The following is a 20178-nucleotide window of genomic DNA, read 5'->3' as shown; positions in this document are numbered from 1 at the left end:
GCAGAGCTGTTAATCACTTGGGAGGAGTGCAGTATGTAGAGCCCTTCTTACCTCCAGCTCTTGCATCACCTCCATATCATCTCCTGAATTCTGTTTGTAAGCAACGGGTGATTTGATGGCATCATTGAAGAGCTGATGAGGAGGTGAATGCTTGTCACTCAAGGTAAGGGGCACTGGGTTTCTGTAACATATGGAAACTGTTCCCACACACCAAGAAAAAAAAAAAAAAAAAAGAAAAGCAAACAACAAACAAACCCCTGCAACTACCTATAGCTACCAGGACCTCACAAGTAGGCAAACAGATGTACTAGCCCATTTTCTGCTCTCTGTGCTTACAGCAGTGTCCACGTCCTTGGCTGCATAGGGGTCTCACAGAAGCTGAGCCAAATAGCTATGTTTTACCTTCACTCCATTGGTGCCATCTGCAGCAGACACAAAGTAAAAGGGCAAACTGAACGTATGGACAAAATTGAAGCTTTTCTGGGTCACCTTCATATCTGCTGTGAAGAATAGGGTGGTGATTCGTGTTAAAATATGATGACTTTGTTAAGAATTTACCATGTACATAAGTTAAAGGAGATTTGTCATGGTTTTATTGTTAAAAGGAATTTGGAGGGTTTTTTTTTCCTCAGTGACAGGTGCTAAGTAGGTGGAAAATTACTGGCGGGACCCCCATCAGAAGTCCCCAGCAACACCGGATTGCGCAAGTAAAATATGATTGGAGGAATCCCTGCCAGGAGCCCCAGCAACATCAGAAAGCCTGGGAAAGTTTAGGGGGCTCTGCTGATTGGAGGAATCCCTGCCAGGAGCCCCAGCAACACCAAAAAGCCCGGGAAAGTTTGAGGGACCCTGCTGCGCATGTGAAGGAGGGACTATAAAAGAGAGTGACGTAGCACCACCCGGTGCTCGTCGGTGCGGAGTGGGAAGCCCCCCCTGCCCCCCGGCGTGCCTAGTTTTTTTTTGCTTGTTCTTATTGCAAATAAATTTATTAAAGATATTTTCGCCTCTGCCTCGGCATTTATAACAATTTGGTGACCCCGACGTGATACTTCGGGACCCGTGGAGCGTTGGTTTTCAGGGGAGGCGCGCCCCACCTTTTAGGTGGCCCCTGGACTCCAGTACTTCCTCGGACCGATAGTATCACGAACAGAAGGCAATAAGAACAAGCAAAAGAAAAGCGAAATCCCCAGACGATGCTCCCTGGAGATTCCCCGCGAAGGATCCAGGCGAAGACCTCAGACTGTGAGTGACGCCTGGTGCGGGAGGGGTGATTTTCTGCTTGAGTGCGGTGTGACTGAGACGTGACTGCGTCACGAAGCGAGTGCGGAGCCCTTCTGGCCGCGTTTCCAGAGTCCCATGAGGGGCCTGGCCGGCGAAGGGGCAAACTGAAAGAAAGAAAGGGTTTGAAAGGACTCAGGCAAGGGTTTTCAGGATAGGCATTATCCTAGGGTTTACGGGATCAGTCTTATCTCAGGACGCCGGCAAAGACTATGGGCCAGAAAGGGAGTAAATCCCGCGGCTCGGGGAACCCACGGAGAGGTTCCCAGAGAGGGAGCGATTTGCCCGATATTTCTCAGGACAGTCCCCTGGGTTGTATGCTAAAAAATTGGTATAATTGGCCTGAAACAAAAGGAAAAGTAAAGAAAAAATGATTCAGTATTGCATGGTCGAGTGGACCAAAGAACCTATCAAATCTGATGATTTATTTTGGCCAAAATTTGGAACTACGGACGATTGGACATGTCAGGCATTAAATTCATATGTACGCAATAAAAAACCCTATAATCAAGAAGAATGTAACTATGCTCAGGTGTGGAGAGGTTCCCGAATAACATCAAAAATCCTATTACTAAAGAATAAAAACACTAATAAGAAAACTTTCAAAGAAAAAGAATGGGAGCCTTTAGAAAATCTTCCTCCTCCTCATGAGGGAAGCTCAGAGGATGAGGAACCAAAGCCTACCGCTCCTTCCCCTCCATCAACTAGCAGAACCAGCAACCAAGAAAAACAGAAACAAACAACAAATTGTGGAGCAGAGGTTTGGGAAGGCGTTGGCGGCGGCGGGCGGCCCCTAGGACCGCGGCACGACCCCGCACCAGGACCCGGCCCCCCCGCGGCACTGCAGGGAGGGGGCCCGACGGCAGCTGCACCCCCGCGGGGGCTGCGCCGAGTGCTCCGGTCTGCCCGCGGTGCTAGAGGAGCCCGGCCGGGGAATAAAGCAGAGAGCGAACAACAGATTTTACAAATATGTTCGGGGGTAGACCCGACCTCCCCGGTGGGAGAGGCTTTACTGAAAACTCAGTTCGTGGCCAAATCGTGGGGTGATACCAGAGAGAAATTAAAAAAGTTAGATGACTGGCAAGATCAGGGTCTGCAGGAGCTGTTGAGAGAAGTACAGAAGGTATATGTTAGAAGGGATGAAATAAAACAGAGAGTGAAGGCAAAAATACTTGTTGCAGCAGTCAGAGAAACTCAGCGGAGAGAGGAGAAGCCTCCGAGATCTCGCTCTAATGAATCACCTGGAGCGTTAGGTGGTGAAAAGAGAGGGACAGTAATTGGGGAAAACACATTAGCCTGCTATTATTGTGGAAAGAAGGGACATTTACAACGGAATTGTAGAAAGCGAGAGCGGGATGAAAGGATGTTTAAAGAAGAATAGGGGTGTCAGGGGCTCTATTTCCTGGGGACAAAGACATCAGAGGAGCCCTTGATAAAATTGAAATTAGGTCCCCAGGGAGAGGAGTTTGAGTTTTTAGTATATGTGGGTGCCGAAAAATCACCTGTGAAAAACATTCTGAGGGGATGTAAAGTGAAAAAAGAAACTGCTCTAGTAATAGGAGCTAAAGAGGAACCATTTAAAGTACCAAGTGTCGGGGATGTAGAAAAATAGAATCCCAACACCGTATCGTTATAGGGGATTTACTTTTGCTACCAGAGGCTGAAAATAACCTTCTGGGAAGAGATTTAATTATGGAGTTAAAATTAATAATAATACAAGAAAAAGAACTAAAAATTTATACATTAACGGAAAAAGACAAACAGCAAATAGATCCGAAGGTCTGGTATACAAAAGGAGAGACTGGAAAACTTGAAATAAAGCCTATTAAAATTAATTTAATTGATCCGGAGACACCAATTTGGATAAAACAATACCCCATTCCCCTAAAGGGTCGAGAGGGGTTGAAACAAATAATAGATGAATTACTAAGTAAAGGCACATTGGAACCTTGCATGTCTCCACATAATACACCTATTTTACCAGTTTTAAAATCAGATGGATCTTACAGATTGGTGCAAGATTTAAGGGCTGTGAATCAGCGAACTGTGGCTCGTTTCCCTGTGGTAGCAAACCCCTATATGCTACTTGACCAACTATCCCCTGACTATATTTGGTAAAGTAATGATTAAAACTTGGAAGGAGGAAAGCTTATCTTCTAGGTGGGAAGGACCATTCCTGGTATTGTTGACTACGGAGACAGCTGTAAGAACTGCTGAAAGAGGATGGACTCATATTTCCAGGGTGAAAGGACCAGTCACAGGTGAATCAGACTGGAAGATCTAGTCAGCACCTGGAGATTTGAAGCTTCAAATACAACAAAGCTAAAATAGAACTGGACTTACTGAAACAGACAGAGCGACATCAACAGTAGTAAAGATCTTGAATCGTCCACATGAACCCTGTGTGTATGTATATATGTTAAAAAGTTGTAACATTCACAGGTTTTTTTTTCGGTTTTAGACGGTTTTGCATGAAAACATAAGTCAGTTTGTATAGTTGGACAAAGAAACTGAAAGAAAAGGGAAGTAATAGAGTGAGGGAAAAGCTGAGAGTAAGTCCAAGTGAGGGCAAGACCGGATTGGCCTCCATTTTTGCTGTTAAGAAGACACAAACCCAACCGTTGGCAGCAACCCAATGGGTCCAGGGATAAACAGAAAAATGTGCCATACCGGACCTCACGATGGCAACTGGCTTTTTCTCCTCATTTTGTGTGTTGGCCTCGTGATGGCTAAAAAGGGTCAAAACACTACCAGCTTATATGACCCCTTTGAAGAGAATGAGTTTGTTCTGTTAGCAAAAACTATAAGTAAAACTTTCAATTTAAGTCATTGCTGGGTTTGTGGGGGACCTCTGGGATTGTCAAGTTGGCTGTGGGTTTCTGTACCGCTTTCCCCATCACAAATTGTAAGTAACTATAGTGATGTTAATAATACTACCTGGGAAGATAGTGAAAAATGGCCAGTTCAATTTCCTAACAAGGGTAAATTTTGTCTGAACCGAACTCAGAAAGGAGGAGTTGATGTGGGAGAGAGTAAGTGTCAATGGACACTTACACATAAGTTAATTAACAAAGATAGAGGTATCTATATATGGTTGTGGCTTAATGGACAAGGATGCAGCAAAGGATTCAAGGGGTTCTGGTCAGACAAAAATGAAACTGAATATGCCAAACTACGAGGAAACAGTTTTTATAATTGAACTTGCGAATGGAAAAATGACACTGGGTCCTGGTATTGTACTATACGGATAAATAACAATTTAAACGAAGTTTTCAGCCCTTTGGGTGACAAAAATACGACTTATTTTCAAACCCCAAGGACTGCAGAGGGACCATTTGCCAAAGGTACGAAGGCCAAAAAAGGCCACTATTGGATATGCGGACATACTGCCTACAAACAATTGCCAATGAACTGGTAGGGAATTTGTTATATAGGGATTATCCGACCTCTATTTTTCCTTCTTCCAGAGGCGGATGGCCCCCAATTAGGAATAAAATTAGGAAATAAGAGTATTACCTGTTGTAAGCGATCCATTGATTTCAAAATAGGTGGAACACAAAAGTGGGGGGAAAATGAGTGGCCTCCTGAGAGAATAATTAAACTCTATGGACCTGCCACCTGGAACCCTAATGAACCAATATCAGGGGCAAGAGAACCAATTTATAATTTGAATCGTATAACTAGACTGCAAGCAGTTTTAGAAATCATTACGAATAAAACTGCTAATGCTATAGATCTTTTAGCTCAACAGGCTCAGCAGATGCGCACTGCGATCCTCCAACATCGCATGGTCCTGGACTATCTGCTTGCTGAAGAGGGAGGGGTATGTGGAAAATTAAATGTCTCCAATTGTTGCCTAGAAATAGATGATGTAAGAGAAGTGGTCCTTCAGTTGACCACAGATATCAGAAAACTGGCTCATGTCTATGTCCAAACATGGAGTAGCTGGAATGACGATCTATGGTCCTGGTTACCTGGAGCTCCATGGGTAAAACAGCTTTTATTTTACTTGTTGTGTGCATTTGCTGCCCTAATGTTTATACCATGTATGATTCCATGTTTTATTAGATTGATTCATTCAGTTGTTCAAGGGATGCAAATCTCTGCAATACCAATAGATCCTGAATTAGCCAAAGGAGGAGAGGTACACCCACTAATGATAGTTAAAATAAAGAAAACAGAACACCCAAATCCCATACAACAAACCCTAGCACGTTTTGAAACCAAAACACGAATCAATTTAATAAAACAAAAGGCGAGGGATTGTGAAGAATAGGGTGGTGATTCGTGTTAAAATATGATGACTTTGTTAAGAATTTACCATGTACATAAGTTAAAGGAGATTTGTCATGGTTTTATTGTTAAAAGGAATTTGGAGGGTTTTTTTTTCCTCAGTGACAGGTGCTAAGTAGGTGGAAAATTACTGGCGGGACCCCCATCAGAAGTCCCCAGCAACACCGGATTGCGCAAGTAAAATATGATTGGAGGAATCCCTGCCAGGAGCCCCAGCAACATCAGAAAGCCTGGGAAAGTTTAGGGGGCTCTGCTGATTGGAGGAATCCCTGCCAGGAGCCCCAGCAACACCAAAAAGCCCGGGAAAGTTTGAGGGACCCTGCTGCGCATGTGAAGGAGGGACTATAAAAGAGAGTGACGTAGCACCACCCGGTGCTCGTCGGTGCGGAGTGGGAAGCCCCCCCTGCCCCCCGGCGTGCCTAGTTTTTTTTTGCTTGTTCTTATTGCAAATAAATTTATTAAAGATATTTTCGCCTCTGCCTCGGCATTTATAACATCTGCCAGGTGCAAAACAAGAAGTGGTCGGTAAGACATCAGTGTAGGCAGAATGCCAATATATGCAGGAGTGGTGGAACAGATGGAGACCAGAGACCAATTCAGCTGTCAAAGCCTCCTCACTGTAGTACAAGGCTGGGAAAGTCTCCCCAAAAGCTATAGGATTTTAAAAGCAACAGCATCAACACACCATTGACAAGAAGACACAAAAAGGAAAGAGTTCTTGTTGGTTTACCCATGGTGTGTGATTAAATTATAGATGGACTCTGATGTGCTGTAAATGAATAACGCTTTGCAGCTTATCAATTCACTTGCTGTGCAGCAACTACGAGTGTTTTCCAGGCACATGCCTATGATTTTTGCTGTGTGTCCACATGACCTGGACACCATTGCCGGTACTAGTCATGCCTTTCGCTCCAGTTTGGCCTTTTTAACCAGAATTCCCCACCACCCTTATGCCATGTTACCTATATTCCTGTTCATCAAGGGCACGCTCACAGTATACAAATGACTCAACTGTTATATATTTTTACTTAACAGGCAGTTAGGAGCAGCTACCCCAACCTCAGCAGGCCAGAGGCTTTTACAGTTTTGGAACAAGACTACTGCATATTTACAGGTGGACGTGCTGACACAGCAGTAACAGCTCAAAGTTTTGATAGCCAGCCAGCCTGTATGCCAGCACAGGAGGATGACTCCAGATGATCCCCCTGTTCCCACAGAAGCCACAGCTGAAGCAGTTCACACTCCAGACGCTGCCCAGACAGCTGCTCCCTACCTCTTTGCAGGAAGCTGTTCTGCAGACTGGGCCTGTTCGTTTCCTAGTCTGGGTGGAACACAGCAAACGAAGGCAAGGCAGAGGACTCTCCTGAGCAGTGTCCACTCACACACAGAACACTAAGAACAGGATTCATCTACACAGAGGTTCTGTCTACAATACGGCTGCCAACACCAAGTCCATTTGTCTCGGACTTCCTGCAAGTCTGTGCAGTCAGCGCATTCAAGGCTGGCTTGACACATCCTATAGGAAAGGCTTTTATTAGGTAAGATCAATCATGCCCTAAACCACACCCCTCAACCAAATGGACTTCCATGGACTACAGTGGGAGCCCGGACACCTTCTTCAGGAGGACACACCTAGTCATAGCTGCGATGATTTCTACCATGAATGTCAGCAAGGAAGCCCATGTCTGACACTGTACTGATAGAGAATAATGGGAGACTGGTCCCGAGGGTATGTGCTCTCTCACTGATGCTGAGCAGAAAGCATTACGCACTCTCACAGGATGCAGGAGACATCACAACCCAGAGGATAGCTAAACATACCCAACTACACTGGTTTTATCTGGCGAGAGAAGAATGAACAATATACGACAGTTTTTTACACCACTGGAAGAGACAAGAAACATCAGACAGTGTAATCATAAAAAGTAACATACGGGCCAAGTGTCAACCAGGACTGTTATCAGCCAAAACTCCACCAGATCACAGCTGTGACACTACCCTTACCATCATACAAGCGGGAGTCTTATGGTAACAGGATGCATGCGTGCTCTGGAACCTCTCCTGCCCAGCCGCATCCCAACACAAAAAACAAGATTAGAATGACACAACTCTCCAAGCCCTGTTTTCCTCACAACTTAAACGCAGGAAGCAGAGCCCAGTCCATCTACTCAGGGTCACAAATTTGGTTTCACTTCACTAATGTGAAACATTTCAGGGCTAAGAGATTGTGCAAAACCAGGACCTTTTCTTAGTTAAGCTTAGCTATGAGTTGTACAGACACTGAACATCGCTATAAACGTATTAGCAAAAGAGAAGTCATCGGTACACATGACTTGTAAAGAATAGTAAGACAAAGCTAGTCAAAAGTGCAGAAAATGGTAACAATATACGATACTTTATCACTAGAGATGACAACAGGAAACAAAAGCAAAACATTTTGAAACAGCTTGATTTCTGACACAGTGATAAATAGCCAGGTGCCTGCTATAGGAAGTGTTCCATCTCCTTTCACAGGCAGGAATGGCCTTGGGAGGGAAGGTGTTCCTCCAAAATGCCCGGGCAGGGGAAGCGAAGGTGACCGCTGCTGTAGTGCTCGTTCTCTTCAGATCTGATCAAAGCACACTGGGATTTTGACCATTTAATATAAAGACCATGGTATTCTTCTTGTTGTGGTCCTCAGAATCCTGGCATTGTGGCCAAGCCAAGTTATATTTTCACCTTTCCCCAGACTATGAATCCAATCCCAAAATATTAAATCAGTGCAACAAACTCTATGTATTACCTTATTTATTTAGAGCCACAAGATGGTATGACTTAGAGACACAGAACAAGCCACAGAACAAAAAAAAAAAAAAAAAAAAAAAAAAGGCAAACAGCACATGGCTGCTTTTTGTCCTTTCATGATTTTAGTAGATCCTCTTTCTTCAGGTACAGATAGCAGACACTGTTTTACAGAGTGTCACAAACACCACACATTTTCAAGAACTGTTTCACCTGTAAATAAATTCTCTATTGTATACAGCATTAGTCATGCATTATCAACAACGGCTGCTGAAGAGCAACGTAGCACCTGGATGCTGGTACATTGACGTTAATGAGCATAAACTGCACTTTTCTCTGAACTGTGTTGTTAGGAAGCATGGAAAACTAGAAGGCAGTTTTCACTGCTTTATATTTATCCACAATTTAAACACCTAAATATGGCCTGAAAGTGTCTTTACTTCCCCCCACAAATGTGACTTGCCTTCAAACAAAACTACTGTAATGAAATTTTCCTGTCTCTAAGTGTAGCACTGCTCTAATGAAACAGTGATATAAAACCACATGGTTTGTTAATTTGTGACACAAAATAAAAGGCCAACTGAGTGGCAAGCCAGAACTGCCATCTAAAATTAGGGCATTGTTGGAAGCGTGGGAAAAGCAAAACAACGAAAAAACTGCAAAACGCACATTTCCTTAAGACATGGTGCCCAGAACAAACACAGGACAGGATGAAGATCCGGTGATTTGTGTTGCCATGGCACCAAGGAGGAATGCGAAGTGAGGTGGAGGCTGCACGGTCCCGTTCTTCCACTTCTCTCGAGGAATATTTGACCCAACCGTACAGACTTATCTCCTGCTCTTCCCCTTCTCTCAAGGACTGTTTTGAGCAACTCTGTAGACATTAGCTCTCATTCTTCCTCTTTTCCCACAAAAACAGCACACACCTTGCACCAAGAAATGTGCAGTGTTGTTACTGAAGAAACAACGGCTTGACCACAGTCCCACCCACTCACACACACACTTAGATAAATACCACCCCAAGTTTGTATCGAACTCGGAGGGATGAAAATCCGATACCAAATCGGAGGGACAGACCGACGGGTCTGTGCTCCTCACCCCCGCCCCAGAAGGGACACCTTTTGGTGAGGTTTGGGCCCTCGGCTACGCCGAGTGATTACCCAGGAATTGTGTGTGATTGCAATCGGTTTTTGTGTGTAGTGCTCTACAGCCAACCTGCAGTCTGTGCATTTATTGTAGGCAATCTCAAAGAATCTGTAGATAAGAATAAACCGTGCTATTCGTGACCCTGACGGCTTCTCTTGAACGCCACCGGACCTACAGCACAAGGGCTGTTCGTGCGTCTGGTGTCAGGCCGACAGTCATGGCAATAACTGACAAACCTATGAAGAGGTAAGTCCAGCCCCCCCAGCCCCTCTCACCTCTGGGGACTGACTAGAACGCAAGGGGATTCATCTCTTACCAAATTAATTCGTCACCTTAAATGCAACAGGCATACAACAATCCTAATGTGATTTGAAATTCAGATTTATATTAGGCCTCATTAAACAGTTTAGAGAAATTCATACACTTTTTTCTTGTTTGGGTTTTTTTCCCTAGTTACCTTTACAGAATGAGGCACATAAATAAAAGTGCAGTATTTCTAAATCATAAAATACTTGAATATCACATTTTTACCAGTCCTATCGTCTCTCAGCTATGAAAGTGGAAAAGGCAAGAGCCTTCACAGTTCATTAAAAAAAACCCAAACAACAAAACAATGATAAAGAAATCTGGCATATGTATTGGATGTTGCTTCTAAAGCAAAGTAAGCGGTACCAAGTATTCGGAGAATTAAGAAGCAAGTTGCAAGTTGCCTTTTAGGTAACGGTTCTATTTATCGTAAGATTGAATTCAACTTACAATTTTAGAAATTGCAGTTTAAAGAAAGATTTGCTTCTTTTGTGGAGGTTTTGTTTATTATTTCTACTCATTGTCTCTTACAATACCGGTCAGCTCCTTAGCTTAGGGCTTAAGCCAGGACCTTGGTACAACACAGCAATAACACATGTATCTGTAAGTGCTTATGGCTTATCAGTAGTCCCTCATTAACCAAAATAATTTAATTTGTTCATGAGTCCCTAAAGAGCCATGTGTATATTCTTTGCCAGCATAGGATTCACTGACTGTGCTTTATTTGTTCGCAAAAAATTTCTGCTCAGTATATTTATATGGTAACCATTACAATCTAAAAACCTATTTTTTTAAAAACAAAAATTTCTTTACTGAGATAAAAATGACTGGGGTTGGGGGTTTTTTTGTTTGTTTTTTTAAATACACCTTTGGGAAAGTAACGCGTAGAGAAAACAACTTTATATTCACTGGGAGATTTGGTGCTGTGAGGCTGAGCAAAAAGCCATCTTGCCAAGCACAGTGTAATTCTTCTGCTCCCAGCTATCTCTATCACCAGTGCTCTGCACTGAGCAAACGGGACAATCTGAAAACTTGCAGACACTTTCATTAAATACATGTTGATGAAAAAGACTGTCCATGCTTTCATTTTTACAAAACACAGAAAAGCCTCAATGCAACAAAGGAGCTTGAAGGCCTCAATTGAGAGTACTGGCATTCAGATACTGAATACAGGGCAGCACCTAAGGGAGCATAAATACACTTGGATAGGATTTTTGAGTATTAAAAGCTGAAGATTTTCAGTATTTATCTTCCTCTTTTCTTTTTGTCATACTTAAAGGCAAACGCTGCATACTGTCCTCAAGTGCAAGATCTAGAAGTTTATTAATGGAAGCTGCATACATGGCCTTCAGAATACCAAGGGGCTAAGCACTCCTTTCCTGCTCTGTGCTGGCTTCTGTCCAGTTAATAATATCAGTACAAGAGTGGTAACCACGGCACTGGATCTGCGAAACAAGAGAGCAAGGTAGGAGAAAGATCGGCAGTTTAGCAAAACCAAATAGAAACTCGTCTAACAAAGACCAATCACTGGGACGAGGAGGAGAGAATAAAGACACACTTTAGTATCTGTTGATCCATTTCTATGAAATTTAACAGGGGGCAGTTGTCTTGAAGGTATTAAATTCCCCTGAGGGCTGAGAAAGTCTCAGAGTCTGATAGTAAACCAAGAGACTGGAATTAGCATCACCCCTGAGAACAGAAACCTCAGGCTAATAACCCTTGGCCAGCTGGCCAGCTGCCACTCAGTCCCCGAGTCAGCCAGGGCCAGGCAGAAGTGCTGCTGGGGGTTACGAGGGCAGGAGGAACCTGCGGAAGGTACTGCAGGAGAAGGTTCAGAGGATGGAGGAAAACAGGAGCTGGCATGACTGTAGGGGAAAAAGGACAAGGGGAAGAGCATAGGGAATACCAGCAGAGAGAAACCGGTAATCCTTCTGGTGGGAGGGTTGCTGAGGGGACCAAGGATGAAGGACAGGAATCTGCAGGCAGTGAAACTTCATTAGTTCCACTAATCACAGACCAGTTTGTTTGCAGGAAAGTATTTTGGTTTCTTTCTTGTTTGCCTTACAAGTGTGAAAAGGTGTCCTAATATATTCTGTGTGTGGAGTAACAGAGGAGCAGTCACTACTGAGAGCGCTCTGCTCCGGCTCAATTCATAAATGGAAAAGTGATTCTGCATTCAACAGGAAGGATAAAAACGGTACCCTGCTGTTCAGTGGAAGGCAGAATTTGAATGTCCTGTAACAGAATTTGGTGCATCACCACATGTGAGGCTTGACTTTCCTGATTTACACCATTAAGTTCTTACACAAGAATAAATCTTTTTAATTCAAGGTAGTAACTTCTGATTTACACCAGGGCAAATGGAAGAGCATAAGGCCCCTCTTATCTTAATAAGATTTGTCATCATATACTGTTAAATGCATTAATGGCAGGTAGAATCATAAGTAAGTATTGCACTACAAGATAATGTCAGCACTGAATTGAAATGGGAAATAAATTACTATTTGGTGTTAAGTCATTTACATCATCATTCTCAAAAAACAATTTGTAGGTTGCAGTGTTCTCTAATTTCAGTTCCTTTTTAATTAGAAGAATAAATAAAAATTACAACAAAAAAGAAATCAGAAGCACCCATTTTGGGGAAAAACATTTTTAAAAGATGGCTTTAACATATGCTATTATGTTCAATTTTAGATGACACAAGGTCACAACAAAGGTATCATTTCTTTTGGTAAAGTCACACCTGAAACTGTATGGGGAGTGTTTTTTCTCCTTCAGTTCCCAGATTCTTACATGGTACAGTGGTGTTTGGCCACAGATAGTTTGTAGAAGACAGTGCCAACAAAGTACCAATCACAATGCAAAGACCCCTTGCCTAAATGATCCTCATTAATATATTTTTTAAATGTTTAATTTTTAAACAAAGATAGCCAGTTTAAAGATATCTTAAGGACTACAGCTTTCAGCACTATTCTCATTTTCAAGCTGAAGTGCCCTCTGCTGGACATGATTCCAGATGCCTCTGCTCATACATTTTGTACATAACCTTTTTTTAAACCTGAAACTTCATTAGAAGAGGGCATACAGACTCCTATAAAGACATATAATTTAATTGTTGAAAATTATTTTTCTTTTTACACCAACAGGATCTGCAGGGAAAATTATAAAGGGGGTCTAAACTTTGCACCAAGAATTGACACTTTGTTGGCTTTGCTCAGATGCTCTGATTCTGTGGACAGATGACAGGCAGTTGAACGAACAAGAAAACAGCAACATAGGTGGACCAGTGCTAAGGAACAGCAAGAGAGCAGGTAGCTACAAACACACAATAGAAGATTAAATGTATAGGAACAGAGACAGAAGGACAGATTCAGAATGGAAATTCAAGAAAAGAGAGCATATAAAATCCATCCATGAGTAAACCAGTAGGCAGCTACATCCTTCCTGTTCCTCATATTGCAAAATGCAGTTGCTAAAAGGTTTATGCTGGTTTTGGCTGTCGCAGCATTCAGAATGAGAAAGACAGAGGGGCTAACCACAAATACACAGGGAAAAAAATATGTTAAAACAGGTTTTGGAAGAGAAAGTATGTCCTGGATCAGTGGAGAAAGGGACAAAGAATACAAGTGACCTCAAATTCAGGTCCAAGATGCAACTAGGAGAAAAGGAAGTTAGATATCATTTGAAGGGAATTTTTTTTTTTTTTTTTAAATCAATAAATACTTTCCATTTGGTTAAATTAGATTTCAGCCCTGAACTTACCTAGGATGATGAAGTCAGATTTCTCCACATCATTTCTCCGGTCAGGAGAGGGGTAGGTCATCCTTGATTTCTCCTTCTGAACCTTCTCTCAATCTATAGACTCGAGAGCTGCTTCCTTTGATTCTCTGAAGTTTTGCAGAAATCTCGTTCTTCAGAAGCTCAGTGGGGGTAACAGGAGACTTGTCTGTCTTTGAGGACAGAGGACAGCTTCAGTCAAAGACTGTTTTGTGAAGCAGCAGTAAACTCCTGAGAGATACCTGTCTGGACCTGAGGAAGAACAAATTACTCCCAAGCTGCTCCATCTTTTCCTGCTCTTTCCTTGCCATCTAGGTGCTTCATGAGGAAAATAACGCAGAGAAGACATGTTTTCTTTCCTTTATATATTACAAGCCAAAAATGTGCATTTTTTTAGGATAGGGTGTTTCTCTGGTAGAGATGAACAACAGCACTGAGGCAGTAAGGATCTGTAATGCTGAGAACCACAACTAAAACTGATCTCAGGCTGCCTCTATAAATCTTTCATTATTCTTACCATTAGCATTAGTTAGACTTGTATAATAAAACAAATATCATCCTTCAAGGGGCAGGTGGAGAAATCAAGTTTCATGACTGCTAGATGAAAGACCTGATAAAGGGTACTAAGTATTAAGATGCTCCAGATCCAGATTAAGTCTTTGTCTTCAAAGGACTTTCATCATTAGCAAGTTACGTTTCATACAATTTTTGGATGTATGTTAAAAAGCATTTTATTCTCTTCACATTTGACATAAAACTCAAGCACCACATAAAGCTAGTTTTCAGTGTTTTGCTAAATCTAAAGCAGTTTTAGGATTATTAGGATCAATCTTCTAGTGCATTATATGAACTTTAGTGTCATAAATAGAAGGGGGGCGGGGGATGATAATCAGGATTAATAAATTTAGCCAAAATACAGCCACTGACATTTAACCACATGCCAATAGTTGCAAGCTTTCTGGAACAGAATCTAACCACTCCCTCCCTGATGTTACTGTGTGATAAATTAATTTTTTGAAAATGTAGTCCATTTCATAGCCATAAAAACAAGGTCAGACTTAAATCCACATAGCTAAAATGACCTTGGAATAAGATGAACAGGTACCCTTCATTTTCTGCTCCATTTTAGACACACACGTAACAAAAATACTCATTTTAGTTCTGCTTTTCTAGCAATAGATGGCACTAGAGAATACCACTTTCATAAGTATCTCTTGTGCCCCAAATCATTCTCTATTCTAGTGGCACATCTGCAGGAACACATGGATAAGGTTATTTTCCTTTCTGCTTCCCCTAAACAGAACAGACAATACATCTTGCTGTTGTTTGGTTTTCTGTTCTAAACTGTAATAACGCTCAAACACATTTTGACAACAGAAACTCAAGAGAAGTATGTGGTTATTGTTTTGAAAAGTATGTTACCTTAGACAAGTGGCAAGCAGATAAACATGCTACATGCTCCACCAATCTGTATGATAATATTAATATTCTTAAAAATCACAGTTTTAAAATAGGTATTCTGTCAGCACTTTCAACTACCTCTTTGTGACCTGTTAATATACAGAATATTACTATTTTCTCTTCAATTTCCGTATTTTCCCAGATTTATAGATAACATGCATGGCTGGCAAACAGCACACCTTCTTAGTTTGCAAAATAAGCACTTTGCTACTCTCCCCCTTCAACTTGTTGACCATCTTTCTTTCTATTCTTTCTCCAAACTCATCAGTTTCATTCTCTGTGCAACTGCATGTGCTGCCGCCTTTCCTTCTCCTGCTCCAGGCATGCTGGCTCTGCAGGCCTGATTTCAGAAAGATGCTTAACAGCTGCAGCACAGAGTCAGAACCCTGAGCTCAGTATTTTTGAGGCTGATCATGTACAAAACATTGTTTTGGAGATCTGCCACTTCTCCAGTGTAATTTTTGAAACCCCAACTCCAACAGAACATGCTTCTCACCTGAGCTGTTTGCATAAGGGATAGACTTCATAAGAAAGAAAAGTATACCAGACTAAGTCTCTTTTGGATTTGAATTTCTTTTGTTTCAAAGTAAAATGCACTGGAAGCCCAGAAAAAAACTTCTGTTTGTCTCAAAGCAAGGAAAGAACTAAACACCAGAGATGTTTTCTGAAGTCTTTTGGTTATGATAGCCAAAGCACTAAATCAGTCTTAAAATTCCTGTGTGCCATTAGGCAACCTTCTACTCTTTCTCCACAGATCAGCCACTTCCCTGCAATTTCACAGCACTGTCTAAGGCAAAGTGTGCCCAGACTGCACTGACAGTGAGCTGACACGACACACTTCATGTTCCATTGCCCACTGTCCTTAGCTGTTGGTTTTCTTGACTGCTGTTCCCACAGAATAATGATACACTTGGCCTCTGCCTGTGACTAACGTGTTCCTACAGGGCTTCTTTTAGTTGAAACACACAGCATGTACTTTCTGTTTTGGAGCAACAGCCAAACATGTAGTAGAGAACTTACAACGCACACAATGACAAACAGACGGCATCCTAGGAGGAAGGTGAAAAAGAATTTCAGTAGGTTTAAAAAAAAGTTTTTAATTTACAGTGCACATTAAAGGATGCAAATCAAGCAATAAAGCTGATTCAGCTGTTCTTTTAAAACTGAAAGAAACACTTAAGTCACATTTCTCATTAAGGTGAGAATTTCACCATTTCAGGTGCATTTCAATTTAGTACCTGGACTGCAAGATTAGAGGAAAAGTCTTGTCTCTGTTGGTGTAAATGGCCATGTTTGCTGTGGCTTTAGTCAGTCAGGGTTATTCCTGACTCCAATGATTTACGTAACATCAGAGAGAAAACCTTTCCTTCATCTCTATAGCGATTCACCTGCTACAGGTTCTGCAGTTTTGGGGAAGGCAACTGCTTCCCCCAGAATTCAGCGCCGTTGTTCAACATTTCTGAAATACCTATTAGATAAACCACGACACTTACTACTTTCTCTGAATTAAACCCAGACTAACTCTATAGAAAATCTCACGAGATTCTCAGATCTCAGGCACACGATAAACTACAGCACAACTGCTGTGAAGTGCACACCACATACAGCACCAGGGCCACGCACACGCTAACTCAGTCACTTCCCTCTGGGAGGAATCCGGCACAGATGCTGACAGCAGGGTGCCATTGCTCTGTATCGAAGGAAACCGGGCTGCCTACTAGGAAGTGTAATTCGGAGCAGTTTGCAGTGTTGATGTGTTGAAACTTTTAGAAAATCTGGTAGGAGAAAAAGCCAACTGCTGACAAACTAACATAATGTGAAGTAAACTAAGATGGGAAGCCAACTGATGATTTAAGCAATAGTTTTCCTAATGTTATTTCCTAATGTCATGCAAATGCCCTAGAACATAGCAAGGAATCTGCTTTGCTTTCAGAAAGAGCCAAAATGCCTTTGGTGTAAGAGGCACCATTCATGTCTAAACTGAGGGGAAGAACATTCTTGCATTTGACAATGCCTTTCTAAGGTCTTGCTGTCATTAAAAAAGACAAATGAATAGGATAAAGCTTTCTGAAATTAGACAATGCTAGATTATTTTTTATCTAGATTAACTCCCTTATCCCTTCCATGACACAGCTGCAAAATGAAGTGGCAGAGAGCAAAAGACTGAGATGAAAGGCCAGCTTGGAAAACAGGGAGGAGAGGACAGATATTACCTTTTTTCAGTAACGATGCTGAAATTATGGCCTAAGACATCTTGCTACTGAAAACATCAAGTCCTTTTAATCCTGTGCAACATATCTGAAATCAGCCAGAGGTAACGCTGACTATCCTTGAATTCATCCTGCATTATGCTTATGGAAGCTTAATTAAATTAGCTGTTTGGTGTGCACATGCTCATTACAACTTTCTGTACTCTGTGCTTAGAAAAAAAAGAATAATTTTCCTTTGGAAACACATGCTTTCATCAACTGCACAGGTGCTCTTTGGAATAAAGGAATTTTTAGCAGATGATTGACTATGGTTTTCTAAGTCAGTTATGTAATTTAGAATTCCAAGAACATACACCAGTGCCCTGAAATTAACCACACAGGTCACTACTGTATATCACAGAATCACAGAATCATCTAGGTTGGAAAGGACCTTGAAGATCATCCAGTCCAACCGATAACCTAGCACTGACAGATCCCAAGTATATGTTACAATGCACGCTCCCTTTTCTCCAATACAGACCTCTGGACCTCCATCCCAGACAGCTTTTCACCTCCCTCAGTATAATACACATGCATTGCCATAATATCAAACCCAAACCCAAGATTTGTTAAATATGCTTCTTTAAAAATCATTGAAATGCTCATCCCATTTAATCTCTACATTCTTCTTCTCTAAGGGTATAACTTCCCAGCTTCCACTAGCCTGGAAATATTACTGGACAAGCCTCTAAGTAATTAACTGGGGAGCAAACTTTCTTTTTCCATCAGTGACGTTAGTGAGAAAAAGAAGAAAAATCCTGCAATGCTAGCCTTTATGTACATTTCATGACTGTTTGTGAGCTGTAATGGTGGAAAAAGCTGGAAAATTTGTGGTGTTTGCATGTCAATTAGAATTGAGAAGAAAAACCAGGTGATTATTTATTATTCTTACTATATGTCTCCAAGGTAAATCTAAGCAACACAAAATGAGAAGTGGAAACAGTATGACTTTAAGGAACACGCTGGGTTAGGAACTGCCAGAGTGTTTCACATCCCAGTATACTCACTTGTTTATGGCTCCTTCAGTTCTTCAGGTCAAAGGTTCCCAGAACCCTGTAAATCATACTTACCCTAAGTATTGCACATTCCTAAGTGACTACACACCTACCCTCTTTGCACTATTCACTCGAGCCGGTGCTAAATATTCCACTCCTAGGCTAGCAGAAAAGGCAGGTTATCTCCGTAGAAACCTGCAGCTTGCTAAAGCGTGTTTGCAGGTGGCACAGAAATAACTACTTCCCAAAGCCACTTAACAAGAACATACGTGCTCAATAATTACACACAATGTAATTTAATAAATTATTGCAGAGTGGTAAAATAGAAAGAAGAGTGCTGAATTTCCCTCTCTTTCCTGATGGTTTGCGGGGAGCCGAGCACAGAGTACCAAGTGCTGAAGACGGAACCTTCGGGATGATGCTGGAATTGCTTTCTGCACACGAGCTCTGGTCTCTGTCACGGGAATATTAATGGCAAGACAAATTGTTTTAACCAGCTGAAATAATCAAAGCTTTAACCAACAGTGGTGAAGCACAGTTATATGCTTTGCTTATCCTCTATGTAGTTTTGGGCAGTTTGGAAACAAGTGCTTAATATTAAACAATTAATTTCTTTAAAACCATCACACAAGAGATATTCCCAGAGTCTTACTTGAATTTACAGGCAACGGTATCGCTAAGGTAAAGGACTCACTCAGCCCCATGGAGTGGCAGATAAAGACAGACACTGAAGACTCATCTAGGGAAGCTTTTCCTACTCTGTTTTGAATCACATAAACACCTGCTGCTGCAAAAGACCTCTCACGACACCTTGTTGGTTTTACTTACCAACTCACACAGCACGTGCTACTGGTTTCCATTAGGATTGGACAGTGTCTCCTGTCACTAGACAGCAGTCCCTCTGGCTGGTTATAAATGAATGGTGCTGATGGGCTCTGAAGGAAGGTTCGTTAGTCCTGTCCATACCAGGGGAAAGTTTAAATCCTTTTGAAAAGTGTTTTCTAACATTGCTGAACTGTGTTAGCAAAACAAATCTGCTTGGCCTGGGTACTCCACTAAGTGCTTTTAGGGGCACATTCTCTTTCCACTGAAGTCAAAACCAAAACCCTATGGCATTGCAGGGATCAAGATTTAACTCTGTGTTCCCGACAGTTGTCCATTGTCAAGGAGAAAAGTCTGAGAAATGTGTTTCCCTCCTCAATGCCTACTCTGACATCTGAAAGAGTGAACACACCTCTTGATGTATTTGCTGGACAGCTGCCAACGTATCAGAGGTGCATAAACTCGGTCCCAAACTTAATTCTTAATATAAATCAAGATCATTTGTATACTACAGCAGTTATGAAGTAGAAATTCAACCCTCAGAGCAGAGGTGGGTTTTATTTCTCTGTCACTGAAGCTGGAGTTTGGAGGCAGTGAGAAACAAGGGAATTTTGTGAGCACAGGATTTTGAACCATATTGAGTAATTAGGCAATCAGCTTATTCCTTACATTTCCTTAGCACAATAGTACTATTTCCAGTACAGATATCTTGTGAAATGCCTCTAGAATGATCCAAAAGGATAATATCTCAGAGGAGCACACAGAGGACAATCCTCAAGAATTTTTTTCTTTATAGACTGACCATCAGTTTGAGTGTACTGACATTCCAGAAACATTGAGTTTTGTCGAGCTGATATTCAGTGATGTATTTCTATAAGGAATGTATAATTCAGGGTTTATAAAAAGTAAACACATTTTAAAAATAGGGTTTTTAAATAAAATACACTATTATTTTAGTTGAATTGTGTAATTGATTTCTTTAAGTATAATCATTGGAATAAAATACTGTTGACAAGGTCATATTTACAGATTATGCATATAGTCATGACAATCTCATTCAGAACTGCTTC

This window comes from Strix aluco, chromosome Z, assembly GCF_031877795.1.
Source record: "Strix aluco isolate bStrAlu1 chromosome Z, bStrAlu1.hap1, whole genome shotgun sequence".
NCBI classification, from domain to species: Eukaryota; Metazoa; Chordata; class Aves; order Strigiformes; family Strigidae; genus Strix; species Strix aluco.
This window is presented reverse-complemented; position numbering follows the sequence as displayed.